Raw genomic sequence first — 19577 nt, 5'->3', positions numbered from 1 at the left:
AGCGGCGACAAGAGAGGTGAGCCGATTTCCCCCCCCCCCCCATTAGCATCGGCCCTGCAGAGTGAGCGAGGCTCTTGGCCCCCCGAGGCACTCACTAATTGAGGGCCCTGAGGCCTTGCTCTAAACTCGGCCCAACAGGGGTGAATCACTTGAGTCCCTGATAAGTAGCATAACTCTGGCTTCCCCTCCCCCAACACCATTCCAGCTACGACAGAGGAACCCGGACACACGGCCATAGAAGCCTGAACCACGATTCTCTGCTGGCCCAGCCACCTGGCGAATTCCTGGGGCGCACCTGCCCACCGTCACCCTGATATACCGGATCTCAGCCCTGTGTAGAGCCTTGAAACATCAGCTCCCTGGCGGGCAGTCCCCTACCCTTTGCGACCCATCCGGAAAAGAAACCCCAGGGTCATTGTACTGGCAAGATGTCGAAGCCCGCTAAAACACCCAAGACCTCGGACATTTCCACCATGCTCCTAGTGCCAGATAAGGCAAAGAAGCCGGACCTTCCCCCTAGGCTCACCCCACAGAAGGCCCCGGAAGAACAAGGTAAGCTGGCCACCAAAGATGACATTGTGGCCTTCATGCGGGACATCAAAGCTGAGTTTAGGTCCTGCATGACCGAACTCACCACACGTCTAGAACAGACAGACCAACGACTCACAGAAGCCGAACAGAGGCTAGGAGAAGTCGACGAATTAACCCAGAGCCATGACGCAACGCTAATAGAAATGCGACACAATATTCAAGCGCTCCAGACTAGAAGCGAAGTGCTCGAATTTAAGCAGGAGGATCTGGAGAATAGGGCACGACGGAATAACCTGCGCATCCGAGGGGTCCCGTCGTCTGTCCAAGACAGAGAACTAACCGAATATGTAAGCAATTTTTTCCAGGCCCTTCTCCCGCTCACGGACAAAGCTCAACTCATCCTGGACCGAACCCACAGATTGCGCCCGAGGCGAGGAGTAGACTCAGACGGTCCCCCGGATGTAATCACTAGAGTCAATTTCTACGCCACCAAAGAGGCCATCTCGGTGATAAGCCGCACCAAGGATGAGCTCTCATTCATGGGTACCCCACTTCAGATATTCCAGGATCTCTCCCTGATGACCCTTCAGAAAAGAAGAGCCCTCAAGCCCTTGACCCTGTTCCTCCAAAGCCAGCAGATCCGCTACCGATGGCTGTTCCCTTCCACTCTCCAATTCACATACCAGGGAACCCTGCGCAAAATCAGCCATCTTGAGGACGCGAAGTCCATCTTGCATCCAAACTCCCCGGAGGCCTTGCTCTCCTCCAGTCCTCATCTCCCGCCAGAAGAACCGGACCAATCACCCCAAAGACAGCAACAACAATCCTGGTCTAAAGCACAGAGACGCCGGAGGATACGATGATCCAGTCATACCCCTCTATCGTGATCTAGCCGATCCCGAAACTAAAGCGGAACAGAACTATGCCGCGGGCCCCGAGCGGCCCACACCCCACTCCGAGGAGTATGTCACCAACTCACCCTTGGAGGCAAACCAAGTCCAATGGTTCTACCCCGGCCCTGTTGGCGGGGAAATCAGTTCTGGCCCTGTTGGCCGTGGAGAAGGCCACACAGAAAACCCCAGCCCCCCAAACACATCCATGTTCACCCTCCGTTTCAGTTTGCCCTCCCGTTGGAGAGGTTATAAAACAAGACCACCAGAGAACTACATTGTCACCAAGCTCTTGGATGATGCCTGAAACTCGTGACTCTCCCCCACAGAGCCCACCCCAGCCGTCGAGGAAAGCCCACGATGACCCTCAACCACACCTGAAAGTGAAGTTCCTAACCCTCAACGTCGGGAGGCTTAAACGGGCCGCAGAAGAGGGAATCCATGCTACGGCATCTACAGGACGAAGAGGCCTCAGTCGTATTCCTTCAAGAAACTCACCTGATTCCAGCAGATTTCACTACGCTCCGCGACAGACAATTCCCGTTACAATTTCGGCATCGAATGGCACCAAAAAAGGTGGAGCAGCGTTACTCATCGCTAAGACACTTAGACCACAAATCTTAGACACTTTGCTTTGCCCAGATGGCCGCTTCGTAGCAATTAAATGCCGGATCTACGGCCAGCTATACTCCCTTATCTCGATCTACGCCCTGAATGATAAACAGGAAGAGTTTTACTCCGCTCTGGAAGATGCCCTCCGGCCATTCGTGGAGGATCAAACAATAATAGGGGGAGACTTCCATGGAGCCCCTGACCCAATCAAAGATAAATCCCACCCCCCTGCTCGTAAAGACTTCAGTGTGGCAACAGCTCTGCTTAAACTTTTCCGCACCTTAGATGTGGTTGACACATGGAGTCTTACATCCAGAGGTCCGCGACTACTCATTCTATTTTTATGTACATAGAACTTACTCCCACATCGACCTGCTGCTGCCCCCCATCCCCCCCAAAGTCCTGGCTTACACCGATGAGGTGACCATAGGTCCCAGAATCTTATCGGATCATGCCCCGGCCATGCTAACATTGAGAGCCCATGACCCTGATCCGCTCCCAAAACTCAAGTGGTCCCTATACGACCCGATCTTGAATGACATATCATTAAGGGATGTGGTAGCGAAAGCCATCAAAGACTACTTCAAAGAAAATAAAAGCGAGGACACCTCACCGGCCAACATGTGGGACGCAATGAAAGCGGTTGTGAGAGGGGACCTAATCTCCCAAGGAGCGGCCTACCACAAAAAGAAGCACCAGACTCGCCAGATTTTACAGGAGGACGTAGAGAGAGCAGACACTATATGTAAAGCAAAAACTGGACGCCCAGAACCCATCAAGCCCTGCAGATAGCTCGGAAGAAGCTAGAAGCACATTACGCTGAAGACACAGCTCAGATTCTTGCCAGAACTAAGCAGAGCTACTACGCTAAAGGGAACAAGGCAAACAAATTTCTGGTGGAAAAACTCCATCCTAGGCCTCTGCGATTCCCAGGGCGCAGAGTCCAGTTCGCAGAGAGAGTCAAGCAACACATCGCAGTCACTCACCTCACAGACACGATGACAGCCTCCCCGAGATCGCCCGAAGAGCAGTTCTTTTACCTGCAAGATGCAGCGCTTCCCCGGATCGCCCCTACGGTGCGAGACGAGCTGGAGACCCCGATCACGAGCGAAGAGGCCGACAGTCATCAAAAGTCTCAAACCAAGGGCCCCGGGTCCAGACGTATTCTCGACCCGCTTTTACAAAGTCTTTCGCTCGCAGCTGGTGACCCCCCCTCATATCGCTCTTTAACTCCTTCGCTACCTCGAGGTCCATTACCTCATTCATGCAGGAATCGATCACGGTTCTCGCCCTGAAGCCGGGAAAAGACCCCAGAGACATCACAGCGTATAGACCTATCTCTCTCCTAAACCTGGATGCTAACATTTACTCAAAGGTCTTGGCTAACCGATTAGCGAGAGTGCTCCCGAACATCGACCCAGATCAGACAGGATTCGTACTGAATAGATCCGCTGCAGACAACGTCCGCAGGGTCCTTAACCTGGTCAAAGTCACTCAGCGAGATGCACGTAAATTGACTGTGCTAGCTTTAGTTGCGACTAAAGCCTTTGACAAAGTAGATTGGTCATTCCTCCGATTCACCCTAGAGTCCTTTCACTTTGGACCCACATTTCAGAAACTCGTCTTGGCGAACTACCAATCACGAAGACCTTGCTCCTCGTTAACAGATTCCTATCTAACCCGATCCCCTTATCATGCGGCACCAGACAAGGATGTCTCTTGTCTCCCCTGCTCTTCGCACTGGTTATGGAGCCACTGGCCCAAAGGATCCGACTGAACCCCAGAATCAAAGGCCTCCAAGTAGGCCCCACTCAACATAAAATAGCACTATATGCAGATGTGTATATTAACCATATCGGACACCACCCAATCGCTGAGGTCCTCCCTGGCAGAAATTCATCGCTTTGGTAAAGTTTCAGGATTCGTGATAAACTTCGCGAAATCATCGGCTCTGTGGGTGAGACCGGAGCAGGAAGATGAGGATTCTTTCAGAGCCCTCTGCCCGATCCAGCTCAGCGAAAAGTCCATCCTCTACCTAGGAGTACAGATCACAGCCCGACCGGAGGATAACTACCAAGCGAATTTTCAACCACTATTCAAGACCTTGGAGGAAGACCTCACTCGCTGGCTCTCACAGGAGATCTCACTACTGGGCCGTATAGCGGCATGTAAAATGAACCTCCTTCCATGCCTGCTTTACACCTGTTCGGCCATTCCAGTTTTGATCCCCCCGGTCCCCACTATTGCGCCTCCAAGGTGCTACGCTTCATCTGGAAAGGTAAAAAGTCGAGGATCCCGCTCAAGACGATGCTGAGCAATCCGAACTTGGGGGGCCTAGGAGTCGCTGACCTCCAGAAATACCAGATTGCGGCCCAGCTGGCTCACATTGTGGGCTGGACGTTAACTTCGAACAGACCTAGATGGGTCGAGATTGAACAATCCCGCTTACCCCTCTCGCTCCACTTCCTCCTGCACCTTTCCCCCGTCCTCCGAAGAACGTGGCCGAACATCCTCTCTTCCACTAAGCAGACTGTAAATGCTTGGGAATGGACACATAGAGGGGAATCCCTAGAGGCCTAGGCCCAGCTTCTCTGGTATTTCATAACCCAGCGTTCTCCCCAGGAACCCACCTAGTGAACTTTAAGAACTGGATCGCCGGCGGCCTCAGCTCCCTAAGCCAGCTCTTTGAGAGGAATCAGCCACTCAACTTTGAACAATGCAAAAACACCGTTGACCTGGCGGAAACAGACAGATTCACATATGTGCAACTGTGGCATTAGTGTTCCCATCCAACAACACGCGAGGCAGCGATCCGAGATCTAGACCCTACAGAGCTGACAATCGCAGATCCCCCACAACGAGGGCGCATCTCAGTGATGTACAAGCTGTTGCAGACAAATCTCCTGGTCACTAGAGCAACCTACATGAACCAATGGGAAACAGACCTAGGACACCCAATAGAAGACCAGGCCTGGTCAGACATTTGGTCTTGCACGCGGGCCTCCTCCTTCTGCATCACTAATCGGGAGTGTGCCCATAAACTACTTCTAAGATGGTACTACCCGCCACTTAGACTATACCATTTCAACCCAGCCTTGGACCCTCGATGCTGGCGTTGATGCGGCCTACAGGGATCGTTCATCCATATGTGGTGGTCCTGCCCAGGGGTTGCAAACTTCTGGGCCCAATGCATCGCCACCATAGCAGACATAACTGGGATAAAGCTGCCCTTGGAACCAGAATCAATCCTATTAGGAGCCCCGCTTCCAGGTATATACCCAAGGTCGGGTAGAAGAGCCACCCTCCTTACTCACCTCCTCCTGGCCGCTAAAATCACGGTGGCACGAACCTGGAAATCGCCAGAGGGACCCCTGATGATCCTATGGTTACTGAAACTTTGGGACATCTTTGTCGCAGAAAAGGCAAACGGAGGCCTCCTTCACCGCTTCCCGAACATCTGGTCCCCAGTAGTAGACTATGACCAGAGCTATCCAGCACTAACTTTTGAGCCACGAGTGGTAGCAAACGCTCTAACGGCGAGGAGCACGGAGATGATACATGGACAGAAGAGCAAGATTTGGACGTTAACTGAGGGGGGACTGGAGTGGGGGTTGATTGGGGGGGGGGGGAGGGAGAGATGATCAATGGGCTGCACAGATTGTCATGAAAGAATATGTTGTAATTTACTTTTCTCTGGTGTGTCGATCAAAAAAAAAACTCCAGTTACATGAGGGCAGTTACCTTAGGTTGAGTGCAGACGCGTCTTCACTGCTTAGACTTCCGGGTATAGCCGGTCTGAACTTTAGGGGTACATTACCCTTGGAGGGATATAGAAATTGGGGAAAATAGGGGTTGTGCTTCTCCTCTGTTAAGGAGTAGGTGATCACCTCTGATTCCCTTGGCAAACTCGAAGATGGCCTTCCAAGATGGTGGTCGTTGTTTGATGGCTCAAATCCTGCTACATGGCCAGGTGTGCCATACAGTTTGACTGTTTTTGAGTTGCCAATGAAGGAGCAAGAACCTAGTGTGGCAGCAACCAGAGAGATGCAGAACCTACCAGGTGGAAAATGGGGGCAGCGGCAGTACCTTTAGAGAGAACTGTAGCGTGATCACCCAGAAATACATGGGACTGGGTGATTGGATACAGGCATTGACAGCTGCCATAGAGAGCATCCCTCTCTCCTGGCAAACAATTGCTGATGGTATCAATCTGTGCCTTACATGCCAAAGTGGATGTCCTGGAGACCAAACTAGTGAAAATGCTAATGACTGTGGGAGCTCAGAAGTAGAGTTTCTAAGACCGCAATGGCTCTGGTACAGATGGGTGTGAGGATAAAGGTAGCAAAGGACAAAGTAGTGAGGGTTGAGCAGCGACAGAGTTTTCCCCGCCAAATTACAAAGATGCCGAACCCAGAATATTGTGGAGTCAACTCTTTTTATTGAAAGCTTTAAAAGGAAGTTCAGAGAAATAAACCGGGGCGCAGGGATCCCAGCCTGAAAAGTGTAAAGGAATTTCGCAACTTTCATTGGTGACTTTTATGAACGGCGGAATTCCCCTACCACCCACACCCTCTTTGGAGATGCACAATGCATGTAGGCTGCGTAATACATGGCACTGCTTAATGATCCTAGCCTCGGAGACTGCCTATTGAGGGTTGCTTTGAGGAGATCTATTTTTGAGCAGAATTCTTTTGTTGTAGGTGCTCTTAATCAGTGAGGGAACATTTGGAGATTGAGCATGAGTTAGTGGCGACAATTTCCTGTCTCGCTAGTTTGAGGGTGATGAAAGGTGGGCAAACTCTATTTTTACAGAAATGGCTGCTGCTTGCATTTTCATTTCGATGTTAGGTGCAGAAATGGGGTTAAGACGGGCCTGATTCAGGGATGGCCGTCAAGAAGTAGCGTGGTGAAGGACAATGGGAACACTAAACTGGGAGGCCTCGTAGTAGATGCCTCAAAATTGTCCTGAGGTCAGGCATCAAAGTGTAGGTCAAAAGGACGATTTAGAGGCAAGCGCGCTGCAAGGTGGAAGCACAGGTGATTAGGAGCACTGGAGGGCAGACGTGCATCCCAATAACAGGGAAAAAGGCAAAAGGTACCGGGATGGGCAAATGGAGGGGGATTGAGCAGGTGATGACTGAAAAGGGAACTGTAAGAAATCTGCAAGACCGCCAGCAACCAGGGCACTGAACTGCATTAAGACGCAGGTGTCCAGAGGCTGTTAGCAGGCTAAATGGAGATGCCGCCATCATAGCGAGGCCAGATGACAATAGTGTCCTCTAGTATTGGACGCTCCTGTCCCCTGCACACCTACTGAACAAAGTCAGTCAAAAAATTCAAGTAACATTTAAAATATGTTTTAAACAATCTATGTTCAGAATTATGAAATGTTAACACAGACATCTTCATACAAATTCATTTTTAATAAATGTTAAACAGGAGCTCAACCCTTTTCGGGTAAAACCCTTAATCGGGAGCACATTTCAGTGAGGGCTTTCTTTTTCACAATAAGTCTAAAGAGTAAGCAAAGGATAATGTTTGTATTTTACGTTTAACAATTGTCTCTTATTATATTTACAATCTCATATGGTATTCCATTTTCATTCACCTTACTGACTCTTAAGAATTTCTGATCCACAGAGGGCGCTAGAGAGCCCAACCAAGATGGCGGCTCCCCCGTGAACTCCTCGCTGAGCTCCCGAAATCCTGTCTTGAATCACGTCTGCTGGGCTTAACCTGGTACTAAAATCCAAAGGTCTTTCCCCTGAGGGGGCAGTGATCCCTCCGGTGTATCACTCTGGAAGCAGCGACCCCCCCCCCACAAAACGGCGTGCAGCGGAGACTCCCCAGTATGAACAGCCAAGCCTGCTGTGACCGCGTAGGCTTCCACGGATAAAGCACAATAACGCGCCGCAGGGGTTCCCCTTTTGGGAAGCCCAGACCCCACTGTTATCATCGATGCGGGAGGTCTATGATCCACCTCGGACCTGGTTCCAGCGGGCACAACTGCGGAGTGTCGCGGACCCGCCAGCCGTGGAGTGCAGGTCCCCGGCTGCGGGCTGGACGGGCGTGTGAGATTCGTTGGGAGTGAACCCCCGCCAGGTGCGTTAGTGGCCCCAACTATCTGCTGGAGCACCACTACCATCGAGTGTGCAATTACAATCCAAACCTGACTAGCCCGGTCTCCCGGCAGGGTCCGTAGCAGACTGGCATTGCTCCTGGACCGCCCTGCCCCTTCGAGACACCACGGCCGGCAACATGCAGACGGCAACGGGCGGCGACTTCTGGACGCGAGATCTCCAACTGCTGGTCCCTGTGGGGTGGAATCCTCAGTCGAGTTAAATCACACCAGAGTTGCCTGGTGCAGGGAGCGGGGAAGGAGCCTGCCCGGGCCCAGCGGCCGAATTAAGGTACAGCAGCAGCCCGGCGGTCGGGATTGAGCCTGGGGTGAGGCGCAGCACCATCGGGACCTGGGACCCTTGCCCATAGCCTGACCCGGGAGCCCCCCACTTCACTCCGTACTACATGATCTACGGAGGTGGGGGGCGTCCGGCGACCACGGCAGGGCGGATGGAGAGGCCCAGACTCCTGGAGGAAGACACCAGTCCCCTGCCCGTGACACTGCGGGCCTAATTGCAGAAGGCGCAGTGAGTTCACACACTGAGGGACCCCCCCTCCCCACTGGGGACATATGCAGCGGCGAACATCCGCACTGGAGACCTGGGGGCCGGACCCGCTCCAAGACCTGGCAAACACCAAGTGCAGTCGCATCGAACCGGCGAACAGACTTTAATTGCTGAAACAGATGCCGCGTGGCGGCCCACACATTCCAGCGCTCGGGCCCCAAGCTCCACAACATGCATGGCCTTGCTGGCTGTGCCATGCTGTCCCAGAGCTACCCAAAGCCCCATCAACGGAGTGCGGGAAGTGGGTGAAGTAACTTGGCCCTGGCGTAATAACCTAACACATTAAGATAAATGCACCGCTGTGGAAGCCCGTCCTCAGGAGAACCTGGAAATTGGGCAGTGGCGACCAGACCTTCGCCTGCTCCAGGGCACTGGGTTTAACCTCCCCAATTATAAAGGACCACACACCTAACTGAATCCATATTGGTTGGGAGGGAAGCCTGTGTACCAAGCTCCAAAGGGTACAGGACTCGGCCCCATCATATCCCGACCATCAGCCACATCCAGTGGGGATTTTAACAATTGGTTTTTTCCCGCTTTTTTTGTTTTCGAGGGACCGGTTTTGAACAAAGGAAAAATAAAGTATATACTTCAAAAAGGGAAACAATTGTTACCTCTCTCTGTCTGAGTGATATCAATTGATTGGCTACTTTGCATCATTTTCCTTGTTATACCATGAATCATGTTTGAGACAGTATCGAATTTACCATAAAAATCTTTTTATTTTGTTACACTTCTTTCTATTTCTTTAAAACAGATCAAGTCTGATTTCATCAATTCATGTCACACATCGTGTGATGTGATATACACAAATTTTATAAATTCACATCACCTAAAATGTGTTTACCTGTATACAAACAGAAACACGCCATTTGTTTTTTTAAAAATATCTATAATCACAAATTAGTTGGGGGCAAGTGCTATTCACTATTTATTCCCATCTGAATGGGTTTTTTTAAGGATAAAGGGACAGTTTGGGTTTATTTCTTTTATGCTTTCTTTATCATACACTTTTCCTGTCCCGTCATCAAGTAACCAATTACAACAAGACTTCACAAAACATTTGGTCTTCTAGGATCGTCGATCTGTTTTGGCCTTTTGTCTAATGAGATACTATCCCTGGTATCACTTTCAAGTTGTTATGCTGGCCATCTTCAGGACAATTAAATGTTAATGTTGTATTGTATACATCTTCTATACCCCCATGGTATTATCAGTTTCACACTAAAAATAGTCATAAAAACAATCCGTCACATATTTATGATTTATGGTATAATTTGTAGTATACAAATAGATGATATATGTAATCTCTCACGTATGCCTAATCATTTTTTAAATTAAAAAAAAAAAAACAATTATAACACTCACAAAGGACATGAGCACAACTTCCCTTAATTTCTTCTCATTCATTATAGGGGATGACTAATTCTGTTTCACAACTGAGCATTATTCCTTGCATCTACTTTATTTGTTTGAGTTTAATTAGGGCAATAATATTGTTCTAGTTACTGTATCTAAACATTGTTTCTAAGACTACATTGCTATAACTACTCACTGGCGTTTCATATTTCAAGATACCATCTCTTTATGTATCAATCGTATTGAATCCCATTCCAAATGGCTATGTATTATTACTTCATGTACTCTAGTATATATAGCTAACCCATTTTTGAATTCAAACTCCTGGGCAAGGGCCTCACCATTGGACCCCACAAATTAGTCATTTCCCTATATGCTGATGTTGCCCTCCTGGTCAGCTACCCAGATACCAACCTAAACCCAGTGATGAGAGAGGTCCTCAAATTTGGTGCCTTCTCAGGATTGAAGATCAATCACAGTAAATCAGTCGTATTCCCGGGTACAGCAGAATTTAGGGATGATTGAGTTTAAGTGGGAAACCACAGGCGTCAGGTACTTGGGGATTATGATGTCCAGGAATTATGACAATCTATTCGGCGAAAACTATGGGAAGGTGATGGGGACACCTCCCTCTCACATTATGGGGACGAGTATCAATTATCAAGATGGTGGTCTTACCCAAACTCCTCTACCTGTTTGTAAATATCCCACTACTACTGACCTGGTCCTTTTTCCAACACTTAACTCTCAAGCTGATCTGGGTGGGCAAACCAGCCCGAGTTGCCCACGCAACCCTGGTTCAGCCAATAGCGAAAGGTGGCCTGGCACACCCCGACTTTGAGCGCTGTTGCTAGGCAGCCCAGCCACAGTTCCTGAACCACAAGTATGCCACTCAGTCCATCCGCCCACACGTTAGATTGAAAGGGCTCTGGTAACTCCCAACCTCCTACAGGCAAATATCCTTGGAGAACTTCCCGTGCCACCCAGAACTTTAAATGTAGTACAGACCACATATCAGATATGGTGAAAAACCGCACATAAAAATAACATCACTGTTCGGTTCTCACCCCTTCTCCTGGTGAGATTTATACCTGGGACACCACTTGCGACTGAGGAATATACCTCCGGTGGGCAGATAAACTGAAGATAGTCACCATATGGTACTGGTTTGAGGAGGGTCATTTTTTGACGTCCCAACAAGCCAGGGACAGAGTAGCAGACTCCCCCCTTGATATCTTTGTCTATTTCAGGCTCCGCCATACTCTCAGATCTGTTCCCCTCATTTCCGATCAACCACCCACATGGCAGCTGTTACACAGGCTGATCCAGGGAGAGGGCAGGCTAGTTTCACAGATATTCAGGGACTTACTGTCCATCACACACAGTCCAACAGCTACAAAACAGATGGGAAAGGTCACAAGCCAGCACTATTGATGAGGGAGACTGGTTGCACATTTTGTGGCAGACCCAAAAGTTTTCTTTAAACTCACGGTATAAACTTATCCACTTCAACTGCCTCCACCAAGTATACCACTCACCCGCCAGATTCCACCACTATTTCGGCTGCATGCGAGAGGTGCGGCACAACCCCAGCAGGCTTTCTCCACCTGGCTTTGGAAAGCCCCGCAGTTGAACGGTTCTGGAGGGAGGTTTTGCACCAAACCTCTGCAATAATAGGAGAACAGCTTAAACACTACCCCACAGTGACAATGTTGGGATGCACCAGGGACCTCCAACCGGCAGGGAGGAGACTGGCCGGGCTATTGTTAGTGCTGGCGAGACGAAAGGTGTGAAAGGGGGAGAGGATAAGGCCACAGAATGAAAGGATGGTTGCATGATGTAACGTACTGTCATGATGTTGATGTAAACTTCATCAAAACTTTGCCTCTACACGCCCGGCCGCCCGACAGGATCTATGTGATGTTTCCGTTGCGGAAAAGTCTGCGACGGAAAAGGTTGCATGAGAAATGTACGCACCACTAAAGGTTTGTACATTTCTCTTGTGAACATACATTTAAAACACCCACAACAAACCTCCACCCACATCCCCAACATACCCCCACGCACCCCCCGGGAACACAAGCTCCCTTTTTTCTTTTTTCCTTTGTTGGTTATGTAATGCATTATTTGGAAAGACCAATCAAGAATTTCTGATCCACAAAATCACTTCTCTAGGGATGATTGAGGAGTTCAACAGAGTGTGCTCCTCTGTTGCACAATTGAGTATGCTGTAACACATCCATCCTGTGAATTGACCCCATGAAATCAATGTGGACACCCATGGGGATAAGTTGTCTTGTCCCGCTCTCTCTGGATATCTGTAATCTCCCTCTGGTTCAGGCATGCATCCCCACGGCCCTCCTCTGCCCCCTGCACCAACAGGGATAGAGTCACCAGCCTCTGAGCATGTGTAAAGACTGGAGGGGGTTATCTGTACTCTGTCCTCTATATGGCAGAGTAGAAGCACAGAGCACCCCAGCCAAGGTTCTCTATTGTGGTAGCAATGGACGAGCAACCAAGGCTTAAGCTCTCAGGAGATGATGCAGGCTGGTTCGTAAGTACAGTGTAGTCCCCAAGCCCCCCGAAAGGAACACAGTTCTTTATATATAAATAAGGTTCAAGATATATACAGCAATTAACACACTTTGTACTCTGGCAGTTCTAATATGGCAAATATATACAATGTCTATGTGGTACCACACTTAGCTATTGACTCCTTTAAAATGCATCAACTGCTGACAGTTAACAAATCATACCGCAATGTGTATCAGCATAGAACATAGGAAGGAAGACAAATCTAAGTGAGGAACGTTCGCATGAAAAAGGTGCGAACTACAAAAAGTTTGCACCTTTCTCATGCGAACACACATACATACTCACACCCACACACACACAACACACCCACAATACACCCATAACACCCCCCCACCCACACCATCAGCACACCCACACCCCCAACATAAACATACCCTACTTACCTTCTTCACCACGCTGGTTTCCTGCAGCGGCAGTTCCCTTTCACTTCTGTGATCGGGAACCGGTGCCGCAGGGTCCTTCTTTTTTTTTTTTTTTTTTTTCCCGCGGGTGTACTGCAGAGGTGTCCCCCGCTCACTATACCACACAGTATAGTGAGCGGTGTGTTGCGGGGGGGGGGGGGGGAACGCCTGCAGCCCCTGCAGTCTTTTTTTTATACTTACCTATAAGGTTCGAACCTTTGGTGGTAGCATTTTTCAGACTTTTAGTCCTTGCGAACATTTGGATGCGGTCCGTTCGACCGCATCCAGGAAGACAAGTTGGGTTAAACAGTGGCTGAATGCTAACCCCAGCTACCTAGATGCAGTTCTGTGTGAGGATCCCTACACCTGGGCAACCTGTAATACAGTATTTACAAGTCCAGTCCATTAATGTTTAAAGAGTCTTGTTTCCTGGTTAAAATGTTCAACTACCCCTATGTACCTGAGTTAGAAGAGTTTCTTCGATGGTTTGTCGACGGTTCCCTCGATAATGGACTCCCTTTAAAGCAGGAGCCCCAGGGTGTTGAGATTCCTCGAAGAAATGGGAACACATGCGTCGAGACTGCAGCTTCGACCTTTGCGGTGCTCGTCGACGATTGACTGTGGATGTCCTGCGAAGATGAGGTGTTCGGTCCACCTCGATGTGAAGAGTTTGATGCCGCAAAGAAGACTGAGTGAAGAATGTAGGCGGACGTTGTGTGTCGGCATCTGCATCGATGATCGGGACTCGAACACGGGGCTGGATTTCGGCTCTTCAGCGTCTTTGTGGACTTTGGGTGGCTGGAAACCCAGCGGCGGACTCGGTCGTAGACGACCTCGACTTTCACTGGCATGACAAAACGGTCGACGACGATGGCAAGGGATCCCTTTGTTGTTCTTAGGCAAGGTGGAGCAGTGCGGCTCCGATTGTTGAGCGGCACAGTGCCAAGCTGTCCCCGCTTCCAGGCAACGACTCGACGGGCTTCCAGTTGTTACGGAAATCCTCTGAACCCCGGTCGATGGCGATGGACTTCGACGGCCTCGATGTCTTGGTGCTTTACTTCAAGGTTTCTCGGCGGACCCCGTCTCCGATCGACAGCCTTTCGAGACTGTCTTCCAGGGTGCCTCAATGAAGACCAGCTTCTTCACGATGTTCCCTCGTAGCACAGAAAGAGGTCTCCTAGCCAGGTACTTTCTCAGATCAATCCTCGACAGCTTTCAGATTTCGTCCAAGGAAAGCAGCAGCAATTCTTCTTCCAGCTGGGCTTCAAGGATAAGCAGCTTCACGTTTCAACTTCAGCTTCTGAACAAATTGGGAAGTGAGAGGTCCCCAGATATACACATCCGATCCTCATTCACTCTGCTGAGCCAAGTTCAGTCAACCAATCAGACAGAAGGGCATGCATGTAGGCACACAGCCAATCGGGCTTACAGGCATTCTGGCTATTCACTTCCACGCAAACACCCAGAACAAGGAATGTGGGTGGTGGGGGCAAGCACGCAGCCTTTCAGCGCATCACAACACATGCAGGTCAGTTTCAGGCAGGGCTGTCTCATTCGTTGTCATACACACAGTAACCAGACACCAATAACATGGAATGCATATTGGTCACACACTCCATTCCCCCAGGTCCCACCCCAAGGGAGTACCCACAACAGACACTGGCAAGGCTCCAGCCAGTCTGGCCTGGACTTTCCCACAATACCATATATGGTTCTTCCACCCAACAGCCAGTCGGGAAGGGACAGAGTCAGGGCTTCCAAGGACTTTGGGAAAAATAAGGTAACAGGAACCAAGAGGCCACAGTGGCCATCTTGCCACCTATCGCTGATTCCTATGGCAAGGCCCGGGTATCCCAAAATGGAGGATACTCTAATCACCTGACAATTTCAGCATGGAGCTGCCACCAGCCCATACCCTGCTGTGTGGGCCACCCACAGGTGCCCAAAAACATACACTAGGAGTACAGGATTGTACACCCACCCATGGGTGCCATAAGGGTATCCCAAGTGTCTCTGTTCACCATGACCAAAAAGAGGAAGAGCTGCACTGCCAGGAGTCCCAACTGGACACCTGTGCAGAAAACACAGAACACACATAAGGGAGTACAGGCAAGGACATGGAGGTCCTGTCCCTCCAATGCATTTCCAGAATCACAGCCTGACCACAGGTAAGTGTGACAGGAGTGAATATGGGTCTCGCATCACACCTCCTTAGCACTTATTATTTCAATACTTGATCACATTTCTGAATTTGAGCTCCGTATAGAATTGGAATATAACTACTAACGTTCACACTATAAAGTTGGGAATTTGATGGGGCATAGGCTATGACATAACCGTATATCCACCTGCTGTACTCTGACAACCCTGCTCAGTAGATAATGGGGAACTAGCAGTAGGAAAGGGTGTGCATGCTTTGAGACGCAGTATTTGCCTTCATCTTGGGAAGACATATCACAAATGCCAAAGTATATAATGGCTTGTTGTCATAATGATTTGTATATTCCACAAATTGAGCATTTTACTGTGGGCAAAAGTAGTTCACCACCCTTTGGCATGAAGAGAAATAACGCCTTGTCTAACCAGAAGAACTGCTACCACTAACGTCTCCACTAACTCCCAAAAGGATAGTGAAAGGAAGTGCATGGAATAATAACTGTACGAATTTTAGAGAACTTTATTCCTCTTATCAATCAACATATATGACTTACCCTTATGATACTACTTTAGAAAATGTTGTGAATAACAGAAAAACGAACTTTGTTACTAGGGACCTCAAATCCATAACTCCCTAGTACTGGGGCGAGTAAGAGTGTTGAAGAGGAACAAGGCAGGAGTGGTCAACTAATTGATGTAAATGACCCACACCTAGGTTAAAAGGCCCCCTCAGGTGCAGGCAATAGAGGCAGAGGCTGAAGTAGAGCAAGAAGGAGGAATGCAGAAGGAGCCGTGCATACCATGTATTCAGCAGAGGTTGGGATTGGAGAAAGAAGAAACCGAGAAGTATTGTAACTTTCTATTGCTCAGTGGACGTTAGAAAGAACTGTTATAACTTTGTTACCAACCAGGACTTTATTTTCTTTTGAACTGTGATGCAAGAACCCTATTTGAATATGGGGACTGGGAATTCACCCAAATCCTAAGCCAGGACCGTGGTCATATTACAGTTTTAATTGTGATATTGTTTTGTTGTGTTGAACTACCATGCATTACGTTATTGATTTGTTGAATGTATGAGTGTGGGGGACAGATATCCTTTGTTAGAGTGTTTCTGTTAGTTACTTTACACAGGGAAATCCTTGTTAAGGTAGGGACATTGAGGCGTTTATCCAACCCTTTTGATTTAATAAAATGGCTAATTTTTAAAATTCTTTACAAAGTAGTCTGCCTCACATTTCTGACCCCTCTGCGTATCTAGAAAAACACAGATCAACCAGTATTGAGTTTTGACTCGCACGTGACTTCTTAACCTACACTTTTTTTACACTTATCCAAAGAAATGGCACCTTCATATTTTAGCTGCTCCTATAGGGATCACCATGTATTGCAAAACAAACATTATCAATATTATGACTGCATGCTTCCTGAAGCCCCATGTTTACTGATTGGAGTTTTATAGCTTTCTGCATAGCAATTAGGTGTTGCTTCAAAATGTGGCGAAGGACCAGAGAAAGGTCACGGAACATTTGCAGCTAAGCTTGAAAGCTGCATTCCAGGCTCCGACTGAGGGTGAAAAAAGCAGAGGTGAGAAAAAGAAACCAGAATGGGGCAGACTGGGATATGGGACTTTCACATTCACGCATTGCTTGCTCCACGCAGAAAAATAAATCCTATTGTAAATGGCCTATCGACTATAGCATGTCCATCTGGGGTCAGCGCCCTGTACTTGATGGTAGTAAAAGGTGTCCAGAGAATGGTGTTCTCCCTTTTGGTGGATGGCCACTGGTTTTGAGACTTCAAGTGCTCACCAGCATAGAACTCTTCTTTGTTACATTGTTGTGCTATAATCTTTTCAAGGCTCCGGTCCTGGACCTTGTGAGGAAAGACTTTCTTTTTGCACCTTTCCCTTCATATACTTCTATGGGAGACCCTTTATGGTGATTCATGGATTCTCACTGCCCCTCCCCGCAGGGGGAGCCCTTCCCTATGAGGCTAGGGAGGTGAGGCCTCTACCCAATCGTCCCCTTGGGGGGTGGTTAAAAGCAAGAGGACCTCCTGGGGAGAGACTCCCCTCCTGGGCATAAGGACTCCCGTGAAAGACCTCCCTAAACCCTTGTCCCCAGAAGCCAGGCGTCTATTGACTCATCTTTCCTTCCAACCTGAAACCACTACTGTATATTATTGTGAATTACATCTATAAAGTCCGATGGGACTGTGATGAAGAAGAACCAAAGAAACATACAAAACATCTGTAGAAGGGATTATCCAAGAACTGGAACGAGGTGGTCACTTGGAGGCATGCCGATAAGCTCAGAGCCTTGTATAACACCCTTCATCTCAGTAGGCATACCCACAGAACCAAGAGTCAAGTATTCCTCAGGATCAATATACCTCATCACCGTGGTGACCCGAGAAAGGTGTGTCAGGAGTGAACTCGCTCGTCACAGTGGGAAATTCGGCACATGTGAAATATAAGCACCAAGAACTGTCGGGGAGTCATCTCCCCAATAGTCAAGATATTAAAAGTCCTGACAAAGCTCCAGCAATAAGAGGTAGTCGTAACTTTTGTTTACAAATCCTTGTGAGGAACTAAAGGGACTTCTAAAGACTTGTCCAAAGGACTATTAAGGGACTGTCGCCAGAACTCTTCCAGATATACCAGGAGAAGGGATTTTTGGTATTGCAAGAGACGGTTGTTAAATCATGCAAAATTGGATTGTTTCACCAGGAGAAGCGAGTCCTTCTCCTGGCATTGAGCAGTAGGTTTGGATAGAGAACAGTATTTTGGTTTCTTTTGACTTGCTTCCTGACAGGCACCCGAGTTATCCTGTGTTGAGATAGGGAAACCTCTCTAGGATTAGGGAGGTAGAGGTTTTCCTCATTATTTTGAATAAGTCTATAGCCAAAATTATACCACCTTATCGGCCTCCTTACTCCATCAAGCCACACCTTCTTTTTACTTTGTGTTTTAAATCGTTCTGACTTTTTGAAGGGAGGTAAAGCCCTCTTCTTCACAGCCCTTGCTTTTTGATCATTGTTATGGGGAAACTGACTAGTCCCGGATACTGAGTACTGAGAAACTTTGTTTCTCTTTCTGGAATTCTAGTAATTTTACAATTGCACACACCACCTTACAGTGGAGTGCAATTAGGATACGTTGTATACTTATGTTTTACCTTTTGGGTTTTTGGTTACGTTTTGTATATGCCTAAGACAAGCTGGTGTACTATTGTGTTTACCGCAAATAGCTACTAAGTGTGGCTAGCACCCAAAATGGCTGTGCCAGGAAATGTTTTTGCTTGTTCTTTGTGTAAAGTAGTAGACTGTAGTTGGAATGCAGGGTTCACAAGGTATTTATTATTTAGTTAAATTTTCACACCACCTCTCGTTATAAACAACAAAACATGCTTAAATGTGATTCAGCAGGCTTGCTTGGAAAAAGGGTGGATCAATTCAGAGTTCACATGAATGTCCTCTTAAGCTTGGCTCCTCTTTGAAAGAAAATTAATCAGGTCACATAAATTCCTTTCCCCGGACACTAGCTTTCCATTCCTTCGCCAGCTGTCCAAATTGGGTTTTGAAAAAAAGGGAAACGGAGAGGGTAAACCCACAGAAACACTGTCCTTTGAAAATGGTTTACAGCCAGACTTTCCTTGTCAGTGAATCCGCTTCAGTAGTGCCCCCGGCGCTGCCGCTCTTCGAGCCTCTCCTGGCGGAGGCTCTGCCTCTTGATAAGGATATCCGCGGTGCCGAGCCTTCAGCCTCCTAGTACGCCCAATGTACATCACCTGGGGATTCCTCCCACTCCTCTCTGGTCTCCGGCCAGGGCTGCTGCTGTAATGAGAGACAGCTGATGAGTTTCCCGGGGCTTCTTTTAACTCATACTTTGCTCCTCCCCTCCTCTCAGCTTCCACCCGCCTTTCCTGCCCACTTCCCACACCTGCAGCCCGTTTGCCTTCACTCCTCCACCCTGCTCCATGCACTGTTTGTCCATCCCAACCTGTACTGCTATGTGGGTATCTGTCACTGTACCACATGACAGGGCTGTATCTATACCGCTTCCCTTTGTTCATTTTATCTTTTCCCCCCACTTGGTCTCCATTTCCTGTGGTGGTTTATGGGACATGTAGTTTTGTTCTGTCCTGCTGATGTAAGATTTTGGGTGCTGGGTCTGAAAGTTAGAATGGGGCTGTCTTTTATCTCTATTGCCTCTTTGACCTCCTCACACTTTGTCATATTGTAGTTTGGCCTTCTTCCTGCCCTTTCAGGGTCACAAAATCCCATGCATGGTATTGCACTTGCCCAGGAAAACCCCTGCTTTCGCGGGCTATTGACCATGTATA

General features: G+C 48.5%; 1 protein-coding gene across 3 annotated transcripts in view; it reads left to right on the top strand.

The window, feature by feature from the left end:
- Window positions 1–19577, top strand: part of SLC5A6 (solute carrier family 5 member 6) — a 1144170-nt gene that overhangs the window by 485413 nt on the left and 639180 nt on the right. The gene's annotated exons all lie outside the window — the stretch shown is intronic.

The sequence above is a fragment of the Ambystoma mexicanum genome, chromosome 4p (genome assembly GCF_040938575.1).
Source record: "Ambystoma mexicanum isolate Mex_15411 chromosome 4p, UKY_AmexF1_1, whole genome shotgun sequence".
Lineage (NCBI taxonomy): Eukaryota > Metazoa > Chordata > Amphibia > Caudata > Ambystomatidae > Ambystoma > Ambystoma mexicanum.
This window is presented reverse-complemented; position numbering and strand designations above follow the sequence as displayed.